The following is a 22,634-nucleotide window of genomic DNA, read 5'->3' as shown; positions in this document are numbered from 1 at the left end:
CGTACAATTCCAAGGGGGTTATAGATACTAGCTGTGTGCGTAATGTTACAGTTCATTGCGAAAATCACTAACCTAACGGCTGTAGATTTCAATGACTAAACTCAAGGACAGTTTGGACGACTCAGAATACCCCAAACGTATATAACAATTTATAGTGAATCTGGAACAACCAAAATTAATATTGGAATGATTCGTACAATTCCAAGGGGGTCACTCATATATAATAGTCGGATGTATGATGGTAGAGTTTATAGCGAAAATAACAAGTGTCAAGTGGAGATACCCACAGAGCTTAACACCATGAAAGTTTATAATAATATCTTCAAGCAAATCCAGTAACCATAGTTGCTTATGCAACGTTACTCTGTATACCGGACTACTTTTACGAGTATAGATCCGAGATTCTGAGCTTCTAGGTAATTTGGATGATCTGCATTATCCTAATAACACTAGTTTACAAAATAAAACGAAAGTCGTGAACTTCTGTCAACGACCAAAATTTTTGAAGCATAATTTAGCGCTGATTTCGAAACCGTGCTTCAAAAAATTTAAAGTAGAACAGTTTTTGAGTTTTAGCTTAATATCGAGTTTTACAACTTTTTAAAATGTGGAATTTAATTAAAGTCAAATATCTTGCGTTTTGTTCAACCAATCTCAAATCTTTTTCCATAAATTAAAAGCTGAATATACCATTCAATCATCTGAATGCAGGTTTTGCGAATGATGAATGATGAAATTCAAGATATTGGCGAGTGTTGGGGACGATCTCCTTAAATTTTAGCAATATTTTCAAAAATATATGAAGAAATGTATTTTTTTTTTCAATAAGAAAAAAAAACAGTTTAAAAATTCTTTTTCAACGTTTATTTGACATATCATATGTAGGCGAGTTACAGTAAAAAATTTAACTCAATCGGAGCATTGATTACGGAGAATGAGATGTGTGAAGTAAGCGACTTTGCCTTAAAATAGAACAAAATTGATTTCAAATCATTAACCTTGTATGGAAAGTCGAAAAAAATCCGCTCTACTGTATTTTTTTTTTCCTTCGCGTTTTCGAACTTACGTTGAGCACATAGTGGCTGAGGTGCGATGCAAAGAGATAAGAGATCGGATAAGCGTCGAAGCACACTCTGTGGAAACTATATGCAGAACGCATGAACCGCACATAGTAGATGAGTTGCGATGAGTGCGGAGATGCGATGGAGCTGCTTCGACGCATGTGATCGCAAGAGAACGCAAGAGAACGCAAATCCATACCCGACAAGATTTTATGATTGCGCTCGTTGTGTATGTAAAGCAATGCGGATTTAATGTGTTGGGAATGCTAGTAGGTAATATAATATGCGTTAATATGTTGTTGTTTTTAAACATAACTCAATGTTTTTCCACATGACATGCATTTTGATGGACCGGGCGTAATAAAAATGTATCATATTGTCTATCGATCACTATGTAAAATAACATATTTCATTGCATATAAAATAGTATTCCATCAAATCGTTTAAGTTTTTTACAGCATAATTTTGTTATTATATGTGTATAAGAAAACATTTTATTTTCTCTGTTCGGGATTTGAATCAAGTGATCAATGTTTGATATGGTCGTTTGTCCAGTGCATGTTATTCATGTGCAAGTTAAGGTTTTATGGTATTCAACTTAATTGCTAAAAGGATTCTGATTGAAAAGTTCTGCTTTTTTCTTTGTCAGGCAAAACTAGATCTCTTAACGAAAATAGTGTGACATCAATTTCGATTGATAATCTTTTACCTACTATAAGGACTGCATCGTTAATTATAAGTCCACCTGAAAATTGCTGTATCTGAAAATGTTTTATTTGTTTTGTAAATTAAATTCAATTACATCGTTTGTTGACCATCAGAAAAGCCCATGGTATCATTTTATATTTAATTTTTCGTGGATCTTGCCAGCTCTCGCACCTTCTTCTTGGTGTTCTTCATAAGGTTTTGGACAATCGTTCCGTCGATGGTTTTGCTTGGGTTGACCCAGTTTTTCTTGAATTTGATGACGTCCTCTGCTCCTTTTGCCGTAGTTTCCTTTTCATCAAAGCCAAATATTCTTAATGTGCCTAATTTGCGGGCAATTTGAATAGTTCATTGCCTTTTCCACAAATAGGACATTGTTTTCTTCATATCAGTCAAAGGTGTCACGCGCATAGTGGCAGGATGCCATATCCGATCAAAATAATGTAGGACCTTTGTGCTTTCAGATGAGTGGCAGAATTGGTTTCTGGAGGCATTCCTTCCGGTATATTTCGACGTTCATACTTGGAACGGTGAAGAAAGGTGACGATTTCATACCACTTTGAAAAATTGCTTGCCAAACTAATACAATTTCCCAACTTTTTTTGCATAAAATCGATTTCTCCGAATTCGGAACATCAGTGCCACGCTTCACAGTGAAAAACTATGTCCCTGGAAGTGCCTTGTTGTCCAATATGACATACGTTTCATCATCCATGATTATGCACATGTATTTTTTGCTCAAAACATCGTCGTACAGTTTCCGAGCCCGAGTTTTCACATAATCCGCCCGAATTTGACTGTTTTTTGGACATTTCTGTTTTGGGTAAGTCTTCAGGGAATTACGCTCCTTGGCGCGCTGTACCATACCAATAGTCGTTCCACACTTTTTTGCGCAATCTATGATGAATACCTCCTTTTTTCTTTTGAAGATTTTGCAAATTTTGCTGTCCAAATTTGACTTGGACGCACCTGGTTTTCTGTCGCGTCCGGGTTAGTTTATCAGTGTGTTATGCATACCGAATCGTTTGACAGCATTTTGGACAGAAAAAACGCTAACACCTCCAACTTTTGCCAATTTTCTTAGCGATAATTATTTTTCATAGCAGTACCTGGTCACAATCGATTTTCGCTTCTCATCCGTAAACACTCGCGTTGCTCCACTTGAGGGAAAACTTTAACTTTTAATGAAGGTTATCTTTTGTTTACAACGCTAGCAACGCATAAACACACAGCAGTTGCCTAAATAAGACTTAGTCTTTTTAATACAGGGCCTCAAAGATGTACTCATAATTAACGATACAGTCCTTATGATGAATATTGTGTACTTATTAGAGACATCTTTTCTCGTAGATATCGCCGAAAATTTTGTAATAAAAAAAAACCTATACCCTTAAATAATACATACTTGCCGAATTTTTGTTTCTTTTTGCCGAGGTCAGCACAATCAGTTAGTAATGTTTTAATGCCGAAAATCAGTGTAACAGTCTCATATTGATTTAAATTGAAATCAACACTCAGATAGCCCAGTTCGGAAAGTATAAATATGTGTATACCTAAAGACATCGCTCACGCGGATATGATTACATGTTATACATTATTTTCTCAAATAATTAATTCAATAATCTCAATCTTGTACAGTTACACCAGATTTTTTTTGAACTGGTCGGTTTTTTCTATTGCAACAGGATCAAAACTGACTAAGTTATAGCAAAAAAAAAACAACCCGCGCAAAACAAAAAGCGGGTGCATGTTATCTTTCCGCTCTTATAGATGAAACGATCATTTTACTACCCACATCCAAAGAAGCGCTTCAACATACAAGCGACTTCATCGATCAAATCACGCGAGTCGTTGATGCGCACGAAATAGGCGAAAAAGGATGTGAAAACAACATGCGCACCCTCATTGAAAACCTCATGCACTATGGCCTATCAAACATCCCTCTTCTCATCTCATAACTTATCGCATCCGATCGCATCTCACCTTACCCACTATGGTCACAGCCTTAGGGCATGATTCTACACTAAAAACGATCATCAGCTTACCGAGTTCAAAAATGCTGTAAACTAGTGTAATGACAATAACTGGCTTCGGGAGTTTCCAAGAAATTCGCGGATTACTACAGATAATGTTATGTTACAATGTGGTGCTGGAACGAACAAAATTACTTCTGTAGATTTTTAGGACTGAATTTTAGAATATTTTGGAAGACCTAAAATAACAGTTTCATACTCATAATGTAGGCTTTTCAAATACGTATGAATGTAAGTCATAGCATAAGCTACTGGGGCATCAATAGGACAAATAGAAGAAGTACTAGATTTGTAGTAATGAGCTGAATTTTAGTATGGTGAGAAGGTCAATTCTCCGCTTTTGCAATGAAATGGTGCAAAAAGCGTGAGTATTATGATTCCTTGCCTAACTTGATGATGTTTGAGCAAAACTTTGGGCAACAGTGTTGTTGTTTTCTCCATTTCTTGCAACATAAACAACATAGTTATGCAAAGTTTTGCTCAAACAACATCAAATAAGGCAAGGAATCATAATACCCACGCTTTTTGCACCATTTCATTGCAGAAACGGAGAATTGACCTTCTCACCATACTAAAATTCAGCTCATTACTACAAATCTAGTACTACACCGAACGTGCCCCATTATTTTGTTTTTTTTTTTAACTTCTTGGTGTTCAGGATGTTCTAGGATGTCGATGATGCCCAAAACTCAATTGCTCGTATATTTACCTAATAGAGAAGTAGGTTTTACAGTAACTTTGCCAAAGACATAGTTTACTTTTATCGAGTAGGTGATCGTTACGCAAAAAAAAAATACAAAAAAACATACTTTATAAATATTCAAAAGTTAATCACTTTCGATATACAAATAAAAAGGGCGGAGGTAACTGTGGAAGTGTTCAAAGAACATTTTGCAGAGGAGCAGACTTTGACCCAGTGAGGACGATACGCCAAGAATAGAGGAAGGAGAGGACGTTCGCCAACTTGCTCCATAAACCCGGCATCTGTGTATGCCATCGGTCACGGTTATGTGAGCACCTCAACAACCGGTCATTCCGTTACCCATCGGACCCGAGAGAGAAACTATTGTTCTCCTGGATAGAGAGTTGATTAGTACATTCGTCTCGTATCGTCATCACTCGCCTGTATAATAGTAGCCTTCTATAAAGCTCTCCACTAGGCCAGACTATAACTGCCTGCCGCAAAGGCCGTGAACCGTAAAATGAATGGTCACTTGGAACGTCATTGCTGGTAGGTTCCCCAGCCCCAATCCATCCATCTCACAGAGAGCCCATCTGCCGCTGCACTCGGTCTAGCCGATCGATGCAATGTGTTTTTCCAGTTGGACGCTAGCTGCTATTCAATCATCTAGGTACCAACCGTTGCCAACTGATCTGTCTAGCGTCTCTAGGAGTTTGGTTTCGGCCGCGAACAAACGCGACAGGGGGGCTCTTCAGCTTTTCATGTAACACGAATCAAAGCTGCAGCAAATAGCTAAATCGAATCGAACATGGTCGCAAAAAAAAAAATCAACCTACTGAAGTGCACAAAGGTTTTGCAGTTGCTTGGGCGATTCCTTGCGCCACTAAATAGCAGATGGCAAGCTGTGTATATGAATCGCGAATGAATCACCACCGTCCGTCAGTCGGACTTTGGCGTTGCGGGAAGCTAGACACTATTGGCGGCTATAATTTTCTCGTTGGCCTTCTATTTACATGCAAACAGAGTGATTGATGTGTCGATGCATATGGTAAATTTAAAAACGAAATGAGATCAAATGGGAGTTGAGTTAGATTGAGTTTGGCGCGAAACCCGAGCAAAGTCTGACAGCAATTTGAAAACAAATTTTGATGTTGTGATATTGCAAATTATGATAACTCAGGTTGTTGTCGTTTTTGTCGTTTTAACTGTTAAAACATCAAAAATGAGAGCAGAAAAATGTTCCCGTAACAGCAAGTTGAAAACAAATCCTGCTATCAGTAATAGCAAATTGATAACTGCTTTTGCTATCAGTAAGAAAAAATGGAAAAATCGTTAAATATAGGGTTTTTTCGAGTGATATGGAATTCTAGATGCCATAAGATAATAACACTTATAGTATATTCTTAGAGTTATTATAAAAGATTGGCTAAGAAGTTTTGAAATACCTTAACAACTTATTTTTTATAATAGTTTGAAGTGACAGCAAAGCGAAATCTAAATTTGTAACCAAATTTAGTCAAGACAATCTGATATCAAAATGTGATATCAATTTGCTGCTGAATACAAATCGAGTTTTCGATTTGCTATCATTTTGTTGTTAGACTCTGCTCGGGAATGGACTTAAGGTAAACCTCGAATTAGTGGACATTTCAATTTTGAAATCGAATGGACAGTGGACGTTTTAACAAATGAAATCGAATTTTACATAAAATAGAAGCATTTTTTTATTTTATTTGTATTTAAATTGTATACCAAAATGTACCAAAACATATAAAAACTGCATGAAAACTGAGTGTTCAATAAAAAGCTCGGAGTTTTTGTCATACATATACATATTAGAAATTTCCACTAAATAACGAATAGACGCTAGCTTGCTAAAATCGATTTTTTTTATCTCCAAAACCATGTAGGGGCATAATGGACACCCGATGCGAAATGGACACCCGTGTTTTTGTCGAAACCGTTGACTTTCATGTTAATGCAACTTTCAATGCATAAGTGTAAGGAACAAGTCATTATTCTATTTTTCAAAAGTACCATTTACATTCCTCCAAAATAACCAAAATATCATTGAAATTGAAATATGTTTTTCATATGGTGAAATTCTTATAATTTCGAAGCAGCAGCAAATAAGATACATATTACGAGTGTTTGAGTGTGTCCACCATAAACAGAAGTGAACTGTTACCTTATCTTCATATATACGCAGATTTATCAATGGATGAAGTGTTTTATTTTGGATCAGAATTTACTCAAAATAGTAATTTTAATGTTGTAGCTGATTCGGGGCGAAATGAACCCTGGCACTTAGGGGCCATCCATTAAGTACGTCACGGTCTTAGGGGGGAGGGGGGGGGGTGTGAAAGTGTGACAAGCAATGTATTAAGTATAGGAAAAACCCGTACGAAGGGGGAGGGGTGGTTGAAAATTCCCAATTTTAGCGTGGCGTACTTAATGGATGCTCCCTTACGAATGGATGTACGTGCATTGCATAATGTTAGGCGTGTTAGAGAGTTTGGTAAAAATCCATCCGATTATTTTATTTTATTATATTTGATGTTATTTAAACTCGTCTTTTGGTGTTTTTGATCTCCGTAGGTAAATTACTTAACTGGGCGATGTAATCAAAGAATTAGCATAAAATATGCAAGGGTGTCCATTATGCCCCGATGGGTGTCCATTTCGCCCCGTACCTTTCCTGCCAGTCCTAAAAACACACGGTTTACAATTCATTATCTTCACAAAAAAGACGTTCAACCTGTAAATGATTAAAATACGTAGGTAACAAGCTAAAGTTGTAGTCCAACTGATAATATGTTAAGTTTTTCTCTGTTATACAGGCCTAACGTATTCTTTTGCTTGGGGTGTTCATTATGCCCCCAATCCCCCTATAGTTCATTCAAAAGCCAAATTTATGAGCAATGGACATACAAAAATGGACATGGAAAAACGTTGTTTGCATAAATATCCAAAATGAATTCAAAGGTTCAGAAATTCATCCTGGTATTCATTTGAAAATGTCTTCGAGAATTTACCGTGGAATTCTTTTATGAATTGCTTCAAAAATATTCCTTTACGAGTTGCTTCAGAAATTCCCTACTGAAATTTCTCAATTTTCTTCGAAAATTTAGAGATTCATGACAAGCACTTGATAGAGCTTAGTTACTGATTGTGCTGTATTTGTCGAACGATCTTTCTGTACGAGTAGTGTAGATTTGTACCGCTATCTGCTCGGTCATCTTTTATTGTAATTCTGCGGATTCAGTAAAAGTAAGTGAACCCAGAACTTTCAAATTTATTACGATAGTCTCCGAAGTAAACTTTCCAAATCAAATCTGTTACAGATTATTTTGGAAAAAAAATCCATGTGTTCCTCCAGAAGTGTCACAAACAATTGTTTTACGAAATCTGGCATGAATTGCTTTACCAATTCCTCTATGATTTTTCACAAATAATTTTAGAGATTTCGGGAAATTCGCCCAGGGATTACTTCAGAAAGTTCTCTGCATTATTCAGATACTTCTCTAGGCATTCGTTTTGAGAATCTATTGGAGATAACTCTAGAAAATCGACCAAAAATGTCTTTAGAAACTAAACAATCTTTTCAAAAAAAATTTCCTCACGGATTCTTCCGAAAATATTCCATGGATTCTTTCGGAAACTTTTGTTCAGAAATGTGTTTAGAAATGACTCTTATTCTACAAATTCTACACAGAATTCATGTTTTTTTTTTTTTACAAAATATTATCCATGTTTTTTTTTTACAAAATATTATCCATGAATTTGAGCAGAAATTCCTCCATGGATTCTTTTAAAAATTTGATCCGAGATCCCTTCCGAAATTTGTTAGACATTTATTCACAAATGTATTTAGAGATTCCTTTAATAAAACTTACAGTGATGCCTGCAGAAACTATTCCAGAGTTTTTTTTTGTCAGAAAATGTTTCAAAAAATCCTTCAAAAATTTGTACTGGAGTTACTTTGGAAATTCTTCCAAGGATTCCACCAGAAATTCTCACAGCATCTTCAAATTTCTCCACCAATTCCACTAGGGATTCCTCCAGAAGTTTCACAAAGACTTGTGTAAGAGAGTTGTGTATGGATTTCTACAGAAATTCCTCCAGAAATTTCTTTAAAAAATCTTTTTTTTTTTGGGACTTTTCTAGATTTTTTTTCGAAAAACCCTTCGGAAATTCCTTTAGGCATTCTCTCAAACGAACTTTCAGGGATTGATTCCAAAACTTTCTCCGGGGTTGCTCTGAGGATTTTATTAATTTGAATTTCTGACAGTATTTATTCCTAGGATTTGTTTAGAAATTCGTCCAGGAACTCTTTAAAAAAATGTGAGATCCATTCGGGATTTTTTTTTTTTTGCAGGTATTCCTATAGAATCTGCCCCAGGGGTTCATTCACAAATTTTTCTAGGGGTTCTTTCAGAAAATCTCCCATGGCTCTTATTATAAATTAGATTAATAATTTTTGCAGAAATATCTCCAGATTTTTCTTTCAGAGATTTCTTTACAAATTTTCCCAAAGATTACTTTGAAAAAACTTTCACAGATTTTTCGATAATTCTTTCATATACCCTTTCTGTAATCCATCCTAGGGTTTATTCAAACAATCTTTCACGAGTTCCAGAAAAAATCTCAAAGGAATTCCTAATTCAATTCTTTCAGGGACTACCTTCGGACTCCTTCGGAAACTCCTCGAAGATTTACTTTAAAAAATCATCCAGGAAATCCTAAAAAAATTTATCAGAAAGAATTCACAAAATCTTCTAGGGATTTCTTTAGACTTTAGAATGCCCTCCAGATTTTTTCCTAAAAATCCTTAAGGAAGTCTTACATGGATAGCTTTCAAAAATGTTGCATGGATTTCTTTAGAAAATACTTAAAGAATTCCTTTCAAAAAACCTTGAAAAGATTATTCCCGGAATTCATCTACAAATTTCTTCAGATTTTTTTTCATAATGATTCCTGCAATAAAATGTCAAAGCATTTATCTAAAAAATCCTGGACTTTTTTTTAGAAAATGATTCACGGATACATTAAAATGTTCTCAGAAGCTTACTCATAAAATTTTCTCCAAGGATTGCTTTAGAAATTCTACAAGAGATTAGTAAGAAAATTGCCTAAGACTAAGTAAGACTTTTTTCCAAAAAATTCTCCAATGATTTCTTAAGATTGCTCTGATCAATCACGGAGTAGCAACTACGAATTGTGTGGTCATTTATGCTCATGCTCATGCTCAAAATGCTCCAATGATTTCTTAAGAAAGTCTTATATCTAAAATCTTTCAAGGATTCCTTCTGATTTTTTCTACAGATTTTTTCAGTGATTCTTGCAGAGATTTCTGCAGAAATTCCGCTGGGTTTTTCTCCATGTATTTTCTCTGAAATTCCTCCGGGATTTCCTTCAAGCATACCTCTAGGAATTTCTCTATGGATTTCTCCAGGCATTCACTAAAAGGTTGTTTAGGTTTTTTATTAGGGGATTTCTCCAGGATATCCAAAATATTTCTCCAAAAATATTTCACGAGGTTTTTTTAGGTATTCCATCAGGGGTTTCCAGGTGTTTCTTCAGCTATTCTATCCGGAAATTTCTTCAGAAAATCTATCTATGGATTCTTAAAATATTCCTGTTGTTTCAGAAATTCTTTGTGGAGTTCATTTAGAATTTTCTTATGTTTTTTTTATTTCTTTCTGAAATTTCTTCAGCGATACTTTCGGAAATATCATTAGAAACTTCTTCAATATTGCTAGAATTACTTCAGAAATTTCAGCATGGATTTCTTCAAAAGTTGTTCCATGGATTCTTTCAGAAGTTTTTCCAGCATTTCCTTTAGGAATTGCTCAAGAGCGGTTCGTTCAAAATTCCTCCAGGAATTCATCCATAGGAATGTACCAGTGAAGGGGTGCTGAGATCGATGAACCTTGACTAACTAGCTCTTATTTTACCATGACAGCACTAGAAATAATTTATCACACATCTTGTCAGTAGTCTGCCGAAGCATTACAATGACCTTTTTATGGAATTTGGAATATAATCAGCTGAGTACACAACAAGATAATATAAAGCATTTACCAAAAATATCAGAAATATATTACCATTTTCGGTGAGGAAGTCATAAGAAATCTTGAAATAAGTTCGCCAGAAAGCTTTAAGGAAAAGTCTGGGGAATGGGCAGTTTGCATATATTCGCCAAAAATGTTGTCATTGGTAAGGGATCTGTAAAAAATATCGTCGAGGATCGTCCCATATACTCCGCTCATCGTGATAATCGACAAAGCGAGTAACTCAAAAGTATGTACATAATGCCACGAAGTTCCACCTCTTTTCTGATGAATTTAGAAACAGTTTAAAAGTGTTTCACTTTATACATGCAAAAGGCATAAAAACAGGAATACAAAAATGAAAAGCAAAAGACATCTTCAGTTCAAGTAGAGACGTAGAGACACTAGGAAGAAATCCTTCAGTATTCTTTGCTACACCTACACAAGATACGATATCTACTTTTCTGCAATTGCCAGAGCTGTCATTTCTCAACATAGTGTTGATAGAGAGAATAAGTTGTACTTGTTTGCAATGCAAGTAACAATTAAGAACCCTGGTACCGCGCCGTACCCCGACGATATGAGGTTAGCTTCGTTAAATTCAATTGAGCTTAACATCAATCAGACCGATTGCATCACCGATGTACCAGTCTGTGTACAAAAGATTTGTAACTCCCATAGTAATAAGCCGGCGCGGAATCGTAAAATGTATAGTTGACTTGTCGTTTGAAAAGGGCACCTCCATCTATCAGGCAGGTCGACCTGAAGACATCAACGACAACGACATCTGCGGCACGATTCGCTGAATCGAAAAATGCCATCCATCCCACATTTGCGGCCGGCCGCGTGGAAGGTGCCATGTCCAGGGGATTTCATCCATTCGATATAGGTACGAAGTCTTCGGCCGGTTGGCGTGTGGAAAAGGGGTTGATTGAAGGAGTAAAACGCAATTAAGCATCTCCACAAGCCGGTCAACCAGTCAGCACAGGTTTCACGAAGCGCAGGCTCGCAATAACCGGTTTCATTTGGGGCGAAATTCATAATAAGGTATCGATATTAAATATACACAAAAAAACGAATGTTTGTGGCTTTTACGCGAAACGACGACGACGTTGTCTTCGAATGTTGTATCGGAGGAGCGTATGCACATAAACACTAAACGCACCGTTTGCTTTCACATCCCTCATGCATGCGAGCCGACGACGAGATGCAAAAGCCTTGGACGGGCGATCATCATTGGGCGCCCCGAAAATCGGCGCTTGTTTTACATCATCTCCTAGTGTCTAGTATAGTGTGTACTAGTGCATCATCGTGTTGTGTTTGCTGGGGGGAAAGGGAACGATGCTTAAGATGTTGGGTAACTTTGCATGTTCGGTCACCAGTTGATTGCGAACTAATGTCATCTCCATGGTGTTGCACCATAGCGATTGGAGATTTCCGTATGAAGGTGTTTAGCGACGATATGCGACAAATGCCACTATTTTAAAACCAAATTTCAATACTTGGATACAGTGGTAGACATTCGTTTAGCCGAGGCATATTTTTTCGATGTTTTTCGCAACTGTAATAATTTTATGTTCTTTTTTAATTTTGGAGGATCCAAGTGATTTGCATTAGCTTATGGATCGAAACCAGACGCGCCAACTTGGTCAAATTATTGGGGGGCAAAGCCTGGTTTTTTTGTATGGGAAAATTGAAAAATCGTCAAATATAGCGCATTTAGTTCACCACTGGACTATCGCACCAGTTTTCACGAGTGCGAAAACGCTAATAAAAGTGCGCGATTGCATCAAATCAACTCGGTGTCTTCAGAGCACTTGTTCACCGTAGATTGAAGAAATATTGCGCCGAAGACATCAACCCGATTTGATGCAATCGCGCACTTTTATTTACGTTTTCGCACTTATGAAGTCGCAGTTCGCAGTCCAGTGGTGAACTAAATGCGGTATATTGGGAGGCAAAACCATACTTGCCCTCCCTAAGTTGGCGCCTATGATCGAAACAATATACAGGTATTCTTCGATATAACGTACCCTCGATATAGCGTACCCTCGATATAGCGAATTCGATATAACGTACATTTTACTTCGATACAACGTACAACATTGAAGAATTTCATTTTTTTTTTCCAGTAAATAACCACCAGATAATCTACGAAATCACTCAAATCAATGTTTTGTTGCAGCATTAGCCTTGCTACCCAGAATTAGCGCAAATTGGGAAAAAATAGTGTACGTTATATCGAAGCAAAATGTACGTTATATCGAAGCACAAAAAACGAAAATACTTTTTCGTGAAAACATATTTTTTTTCATTATTGATTTTGTGAATTTCACCGAAATCATTATTTAGAGTTAATTTCCCGTCGAATACATCAACACTAGCATAAAAAAATACTAAATTTGTCTCTACTTCGATATAACGTACACTTCGATATAACGTACAAAGAGAAATTTTTTTTGCACGTTATATCGAAGAGTACCTGTAAATATTATTATTTTTTAGCCGTAAAATACAAGAAAATAAAAAAATTGCCTAGACATGCATGTAGTCGAATTGTACAATTTTAAGAATTGTATAAACTATCAAATTTCAAAAAAACATCCAACGCAATAATTTTCTTTGGTGACCTATATTATAGATCGACTTGTGAATCATAAATTCGATCGTTTTCGGAAGTGTTTCCATATTAATTTTACATGCATTTCATATAAATATGTCGTAATTTGAAAAATGTTTCCAAATTGACATTTTTTGTAGTTATTTTCATCAGAAATGCTTCAAAAGATTCCAATAAAAGTATGGTGGCGAGTGCAGGTTGAAAATCTACGAAAAACAAGGTTTTTCACGTATTTTAGTATTGTTTTGATGAAATTTGATAGTATCACTTGCATAAATCACAGCGTTTATTACTATTACGTCTTCTAATACCTCCCAATATCTTCTAGACTGTATTCTGGCTGAAATAAAATTGAATGAGTTATACAGTAAGGACCCGATTTTGTCAGCCCCTGATAGCATTTTGGGCTGACAAAATCGGGTACCTGACAAAATCGGGACATTTTTTAAAAACATTTTTTTATTCATGAAAAATTGTTCTGGGCACGTCAGAGACGGAGATAGGTGTGGAGGGTCTGCTTTGGGTTCGTTCAATTAGCGCTGTGTTACGCTTCATACAAAATTTAAATTTTTTTTTTTCAAAAATAGTTACGCGGTGGAGGGATAGCGGATAGGGTCTAAAATTGCCAAAAGTTTGCGTTACGTAATATTTGAACGAACCTTTTGTGGTAAAAAAATCGAAAGGGTGTTAAGGGCTCAGAAAAAAATGGTATTTGGCAAAGTTAACATTCAGTGCCTTTTTACATCAGAACTATTTAATCTTTTATTTCTTTTTCTTCATGTCATAACATTCCTACTGGAACACAGCCTTCTCTTACCTTATAGCAATTGTGGTCTACAGAAGACAGTTGACACTGGTTAGCGCAGTTTAAATCATAACATCTAACTTTAGCTGTCAAAGAATGAAAATGGACCAACATCTGATTGACAAGTATAGACACTCAAACTGTCCGAATTGGCTACATTTCCGCTGCCTTTCCACTTTAATTTCCAGAGCTTAATCTCAAAAGAATCTCTGAAGAAAACTTTGAAGAAATGTTCGGAGAAATCTTTAGAGAAACAGCCCGAGGATATACGGAATGTAACCCTCAAGACATTCCCGAAGGGTTCCCGTAAGTAGTTTCTGCAAAAACCTTTGCAGGAGCTCCGGATAAATCCCTTAAGTAATTTCTGAAAGAATCCTTACTGCAATCTCCGTAGAAATCTCTAGAGGCATTTCTTTGGCATTTTCTGAAAAATCATTGAATGAATCCCTATTGCAATCTTTGAAGAAATCTCCTTGAGAAATATATGAAAAAAGTACTGGGGAAATATCAGGAGCATTTTAAGGAGAAACCATAGCAGAAATCAATTGTTAAAGTCTAGCATGAATTCCAGAAGAATTTCCAACAAAATTTTCTAAAGGAATTTCAGAAGCAATACCAAGAGAATTTCGTAAAGAAATACCAAGAGGTAACCCTGGGAAAATCTCAAGCGGGACCTCTGGGAAATCCATAGAGGGTGCCCAATTGGGAAATCTAACAGAGGAATCATAGTGAAATCTCTAGAGGATTTCTTGTATGAGTAATAACTGAAGGCATTAATAGAGGAACATTTTACGAAATTCCTAGAAGGATCCCTGAAGGAACCCTAAGAGGAATTCTTGAAAAAAAAAAACCCTAGGAAAATCACTTGATTTATTTATCAGTAGGTTGGCTCCAGAGGCACGTTCTCTTCCATTTGGGAAATTTGTGCCTTCTGTAAATTTATTCATGGACCAATGCACGCAGTAATTCATATAGGAATTATTTCAGAAGCATCTACAGGATACTCTGAATACATCACTAAAGGAGAATTTCTGAAGGAATCTCAACAGAAGTTCGTCAACCTGGGGCATAGGAAGAACGCATGAACAATTCTTGGGGAAATATCTAAAAAGGTGGTTATAGAAATTTCCAGTAAATTTCTTGGAGGAACTCCAGCATAATAGACGTGTGCGCCGCCGCGCCGCGCCGCGCCGATGAGAAATCGGCGTGAATCGGCGTGCGGCTTCCCTAGTCATCAAGAATCAAATATACTATATTTTTTTAAACGGGGATTGGTAAAGGGGTGTTATACCTATGCACTGGTGGAAAAAGTTTATGATTATGTTGTTTGAAGCCGATCCAGGAAGCATCGGAGTGTCGGCGGCGTAATCGGCGGCGGCGGCGGCGTGAAAACCGCACGCCGATCGGCGTATCCCTTCTCAGAAAGCCTACCATCATCAAAATCAGAAAATTCCTGCAGCACATATCTAGATGTCCACTTGTTGTAATCCAATCATTAGAAAATAATCAACTTTGTTGATAATTGTTTAAGAAGTCCCACGCCGATGCACGCCGAGTTCACGCCGAATGTTCGGCGCACACGTCTACAGCAGAAGTTCCTGGACTATCCAAACAGATATGTATGGAGAAATGCCAGCAGGATGTCTTGAAAGAATCGCTAGGAAAATCCCTGGATAAATCCACGTAGCAGCAGTTCCAGAACAAGTCTCAAGAAAAGCTTCTGGAGAAATCATAGGAGGAATGCCTGAAAAAATCTTAAAGAGACACGCCTTAATGAATCGTTAAAAAAATCCCAAAAGAATTCCTTTAAAACTTCCGGCGGAATTCTTGGAGAAATACCAGCAAAAATTCTTACAAGAAACCACGCAAAAGTTCTTGAAGGAATCGCAGTAAGAATTTTTTGGGGAATCCCATCTCGAATTTCTTAAGGGTTTCTAATGAATACAATTCTGACAGCAATTGTTTAAGCAATCCAAGCAGGAAATCTATAATACAAATCTCAGAATAAATCTAGACCAACATGTAAAAAAAAAAGCGGAACAACCATTGCATGTCTCAACTTCTCCCACCCCGTCTAGGCGTTTTTCAATTTATTTATGCAAACTTATCCCGTAATCAGATAGAGGGCAGTCTGCTCTATCTGTTGCTGGTCAGAGATTACATGAAAAATGCTCAGAAGGAAGTGAGAAGCAAAAATTCGAAATGGTTGTTGCGGCCTTTTCAAATGATCAATCCAAACAAGTAAACCTAGAGGAATTACAGAGATGCCGGAAAGAAGTAAATGGATTGACTTGTAATAACAACAACAGGCAGCGTTTATTGTTTGTTCTGTTCCTGAGGAAATTCAGAAGAATAGTCCTTAAGCCCATATAGCCGATGTGGTAAGCGCACGTGCAATCAGCAAAACCATGCTGAGGGTGAGGAGTTTGATTCCCGGTTAGCTCAGAATCTATTTCATAATCGACATATCCTTAAGAGGAAACAAACCCTCATCGTTTAGCAAAAACTCAAAAGCAGTTTTCTCTCTGAAATCTCAACCAATGTTAAAAAAAATATCACTGCACTCTGGCCACCATTTTGATAACAGTGAAATAATTTTTAATGACAATTTTGTGACTTAAAGGAAGAAAACTGCTTTTGAAAAATTGATGATTGCTGATGACTGAATGATGGTTATTTGAGCCTTAATAAAATATCTTCATGACTACCACACGATATATGTGCAAATGCAAAATAAACATTGGCTGTGGGGGATCTCAGTTAAAAGTTGCAAAAGTTTTCATAAAATACTAAGTTGTGGAGCAGGCTGTGTTCCAGTTGGAACGTTACGCCAAGAAGAGAGAGAGAGCTTTTAGCAATTTAAATTAATATTGGCTTAAAACATTGGCGAGGATTGGGTGCTAAAATTGCCTCAATGTGTTAGTTTGCAAAACAAGATTGGTCGTTTTCAAAAGTTACACGAGTTTTGTTCATTGCGTAATTTTTCTATGACGCCTAAAGACATCAACTGCATTAATAATGAAAATAAAATTGAAATTCTGAATGAAATACAAATTTATTTTTTTACTTCAAAAAAAAAACTGACAAAATCGGGTCAAAAAGCTGACAAAATCGGGGGTAGACAAAATCGGGTCCCCACTGTATGTAGTTTTTTAGATTTTTAAGGGGATTTTTGGAGTCGATTTATTCAATTTTTAAAATAACGCACGCTATGTTCAAAAGGAAGTATTATGGAAAGTGTATGTACCTCAAAATTTATTCGCTAGAACCATATTTTTAGACCTTTTGATTCAAAAAATGTGTGGTTTAAAATAATCCATCTTGGGTTTTTTCCCATACATTTTTATATGGGACGAAATTGACCTTATAATGACTTTTTTCGATATTTGTATGGAAAAATAGGGAAAAAATCAAAAAAAATCAAAAAACCCAAGATGAAATATTTTAAACCGCACAGATTCTGAAACTAGAGGTCCAAAGCTTCGATCCTAGGAAATAACATTTGAGGTACATTCGATTTTGATAATACTTCCCTTTGGACATAGCGTGTAACGTTCTCATAATTTTGATCCAAATTTGGCTTCATATGTGACCTTTCAAATGTCGCTTAGAGAACTTTGTTATCTTACCAACTGAAGATATTTGCAATCTTTTTGCAACTTTTTTCCAAGAAACGTTTTTGAATTTCTCAGACAATAATCGTGATTTCGCGTATTTTTCACATTTTCCTGAATTTTCGAGAGTTGGTGTTAGCCATAATGATGTTCAAGACATGTTGCTAGGTCTTAGGGATTTAGACGACAATAAAGGGCCAGAACCAGATGGAATCCCACCAGTATTTATGAAAAATTTGGCAATCGAGCTCACAACTCATTTATTTTGGCTATTTAATATGTCAATCGATTCTGGTGTTTTTTCCTAGGGAATGGAAAAAATCCTTCATAAAACCAATTTATGAGTCAGGCAAAAAATCTTATGTCCGCAACTATCGTGACATTGCCATTATTTCATGTATTCCAAAACTTTTAGAGCCATTTACTAATAAAACTATGTTTGGCCAAATAAAAAACCGGATAACAAACGCTTAACACGGCTTTTTTAAAGGTCGTTCAAATGCTACCAACCTTTTGGAATTTGTAAATTACTCATTGAATATAATGGATAACGGCAATCATGTTGAGGCACTCTACACTGACTTCAGTAAAGCCTTTGATAAACTTGACATTTCTATGTTAATTCACAAAAGTTTGAAAAAATGGGAATTGAAATAAGTCTCCCTACCTGGATTGAGTCATATTTAACTGATCGTCAGCAAATAGTAGAATTTAAAGAGCAAAAATCTAATCCAATGGGGCACGTTCGGTGTAGTACTAGATTTGTAATAATGAGCTGAATTTTTGTATGGTGAGAAGGTCAATTCTCCGTTTCTGCAAAGAAATGGTACAAAAAGCTTGGGTATTATGATTCCTTGCCTAATTTGATGCTGTTTGAGCAAAACTTTGGATAACTATGTTGTTTATGTTGCAAGGAATGGAGAAAACAACAACACTGTTGCCCAAAGTTTTGCTCAAACAGCATCAAATTAGGCAAGGAATCATAATACCCACGCGTTTTGCACCATTTCATTGCAGAAACGGAGAATTCACCTTCTCACCATACTAAAATTCAGCTCATTACTACAAATCTAGTACTTCACCTATCTGTCCTATTGAGGTTACTTCGGGAGCACCCCAAGGCTCATATTTAGGTCCTCTTTTTTTATTGTATTTGTTAATGACATTTATTTTGTTTTAAATGCATTGAGGATTCTTATAAACGCTGATGATATGAAGCTATTTTTGGAGATCAATAATGACGAAGACTACGTTGTTTTTCAGAATGAAATTAGTCATTTACACTCCCGATAAAAAGTTTGGGGTCAAACATGTAATTTTTAGGCCTATATCTCGGCCAATTTGCGTCCGATTTCAAAACCCTAGGTCTCATTCAAAAGTTAATAAGTCAAAGAAACTTTGAATATGATTTAAAAGAAACTTTTTCAAAATTGTATGTAAACTTAACCCAAAGTTGTCAAATTTTCTAAAAAAATGAATATAAACTCACGGCAGTGTCGCTGGAAATTGGGTCGACCAAATTTTAAGATGAGAGCGGTAATATAACCCATTTTCTATTAGCTTTCAACTGCTATATACAGGGTATAAAAATTTCGACTCTTCTTGCAGTTCTTGTGCTTGGCAGTGTTTTAATTCATTTAATAATGCTAATTCAAGACAGTTATGTTCCAGAGGAATTAGGATACGTCTTTAACCCTACACAGAACTATTTATTTTAGCTTTTAACAATCCTGTTTTGATGTTTAACCAAACGAATACCCTATTCCACTAATAAAATCGATGACCATCATCTCCTAATCGGCGAGATCCGGCTGTGCATTGCGAGGATCCATCGACAGGAGGAGAAAATCGGGTGTCGGTTCAACACACGCCTACTGGAAGACGATGCGGTGAAAAGGTCCTTCGTCGATGAGTTGGAAAGCACGGTTGTTCTGGATATTCCGGTAGGTGAAAGCGTTAAAGATTAATGGAGCGCCATCAAGAACGTCTTCATCGCCACCGGCGAGAATAATTTAGGTGATCAGTGGAGAAAGGTGAGAAAGCAGTGGATCACAGATGACACCTGAGAGGAGCGAAGGAACGCCAAAGCCGCAATAGAGCGAGCAAAAACACGAGGAGCCAAAGCCGTAGCCCGTCAGCGGTGTTCGGTTCTTGAGAAGGGAGTAAAGCGCTCATGTAGGCTAGACCTCTTCATAAAAAATGTTTTTTTTCGAATCCAGCCAGTCACCCCCACATCCTAATTCTAATGCTGAAACAAACTTCTGGTCAAATTTTCAGCTAAATTGGTGAAGATTTCGAGGTGCCTCAAGTCAAAATTGTGTTTTTTGGTCATTTTTCGCCTTTAAAAAATGCCCGTGGAGGCTAGAAGCCGTATAAAATATCGTGGCAACCCTTAAATGAAAGATATGTCTAGTCCTTACAACTTCTGTGAACATTATGTACTGATAGGAGGATGTTTTGATCATATTTATCCGTTTTTCAGACATGCAGGTATGCTAAAAAGTTACATTTAACAACAGTTTCTGTTCTACGAAGTTCAAACACTCAATTTTTATCAGAAGTTTCAAACCATTATATGATTACCCACAATATTCTAAACAATATTGCCATACATCATTTTCTTACCCGATCTACGAAAAAAATCACAAAAATCGAAAAGTAGTAGCTATTCTGAGTTTTTTGATACCTGAGGCTGACGCAATACCTGGCAGGCAGAAAAATCAAAATTTTCTTGATGATTGCAATGATTGATCATTGATTCAAGTGACAGGTTGGCACAAGTACACATTGCCTTAACAAAAGTGGCATATAATGTACCTCAATAGAATATGAGAAATGGTTCAGATGGAAAGGCTTTAGACTGCCAAACCAAAGGTTTACAGTTTGAGTATAAGACCATTTGTATAGTTTTTTTGGTTATCAAGCTGGTAATATCAACTAGCACTTGAAGTACAAAAATAAATGAAATAATTTCATTATTTCATTTTGCTTGCATTATTATCCCTTTTATTCGTTCTACACTTGCATACATGATCGCTAGCTAGATCGCTAGCGTAGGGGAAACCGCATGAACTAGCGCATGCATGTACGCATCATTCTGACAGAATAATTAGTTCGTACTTCGCTTTTTACGTCGGACTGCGGATCACATCCGCTCATTAGGATCAAATCACATCGTCGGATAACATCTTCCGACGCGAGGTCTGACGTTAGGTTTAACGCTTAGGAGCGATTCCAAGCAACAGCATCAAAATTAAGGAAAATTTTTAATTCATGATTTTCTATTGAACTGAAACTTTGCACAGTTTTTCAGTTCCATCTAAATCGCCATTTTTCGATATCAAATTTTTATTTAGAGCCACGACTAACTTTTCAAAAGGGTGTATGTGAAAATGGTTCAAAAATATTCAAAAATATGCACAGCAAAAACGGATTGTTCGATTGTTATGAATTTTTCAGCAAAGTTAGATAGCTAAATGGTGATTTCTAAGAAAATATACACTGTGAAAAAAAATGTATTTTATCATTGAAAAACATCATTTTTGTCACAAAAACTCAAATATCTCAAAACCCTATCTTTTTACCAACTTGAATTTTTTAGGGAAAACGGTCCATTGTATTAGCAATCTACCATAAAAATTTGGTGATGGTAAACTAATAAACAAAAAAGTTATAACATTTCAAAAATTTCACAATTTTTACATTTAGTAAAAAAAATTTTTCTGTGTAAATTATTTCGGCCGGGAATCGCGATTTGATGCTGATTTTATTGTTCAGCAAAGTTAGATAACTAAATGGCGATTCCTAAGAAAATATACACTGTGAAAAAAATCTTTTTTAACATTAAAAAATATCATTTTTGTCACAAAAACTCAAATATCTCAAAACCCTATCTTTTTACTAACGTAATTTTTTAGAGAAAACGGTCCATTGTATTAGCAATCTACCATGAAAATAAACAAAAAAGTTATGACAATTCAAACATTTCACAATTTTCACATTTAGTAATAATTTTTTTTAGTGTAAATTATTTCGGCCGGAAATTGAAGTTTGATGCTGATTTTATTGTTAATGGCCTTGCGTGAGTAAAACAAGTTGTTTTTATTATATATTATATATACATATAATATAATATACTATGTACCGTAATGTTCCGATTTTATCACGCCCTCCGCGCATTAGTCGTTTATTCATTAATTTGCTGTTACATTTGAGGACAAGTGTTTTCCCTCTTCTTCAAGATGAATGTTGAAAGCGTGTTTTGCAACGTTAAAAATATTGAAATGGGTATAGATGTTGAAGAATATTACAGGGCATTTTTGAAAAGGGGCGTAATTAAATTGTTTAAACAGATGTCGCTGATGGCAATTTCTCAGTTGTTGTCGTTTTCGAACTTCCTGCGCCCTGCTTTACCGATGATATACAGATGGCTCGTTTGTCAAATTCTAGACGGCAGGACGTGCAAATGCGTAATTTTGTACACAATGTGGACATTTGGGCATAACCAGTCTCTTTCAGTTTATCTATGGTGCTTTCGGTGAGATTTCGTAACTCTTTTGAACATTTTTTTTCATCAAACGGTCTACAAGAGAGCGTTGAGTTGAAGACCTTTGAGAAAGCGACTGTTCATCTTGTTCGTTAGATTATAATAAACAAAATCACTTATTAATTTTAACTTACTTGTTTGGTGTTGGTGGCTGAAGAAAAAAAATACTATACAATTTTTAATATTCATAGCGGTAGTATTTTTTTGTTTTTTTCGTGAGCATTGTCAGGTATGTATACAGACAAACAAACGTAACACTGGCGAAATTTTCATTGACCACGCCTTCAACGATCATTTTGAATCTTGGTTGTGGCTTTCATAACAAGAAGAGCGCCCATCGTTTTTCTTTGCGTTTGACGTTTCACACTAGCGCCTTCTGATGACGATATTGCACAACGCAGTGTTTCGTGAAACATTTCCACCAGGTGGTGATAGTGTGAACTGGGCGATGAATTTTCACTAAAATTGTTCTAGGCGTTTCGTCTGTTTGTCTGTGGTATGTACCTCTTATGCAT

The sequence above is a fragment of the Aedes albopictus genome, chromosome 2 (genome assembly GCF_035046485.1).
Source record: "Aedes albopictus strain Foshan chromosome 2, AalbF5, whole genome shotgun sequence".
NCBI lineage: Eukaryota > Metazoa > Arthropoda > Insecta > Diptera > Culicidae > Aedes > Aedes albopictus.
The sequence above is the reverse complement of the archived record's forward strand: the minus strand, read 5'-3'. Positions refer to the sequence as shown.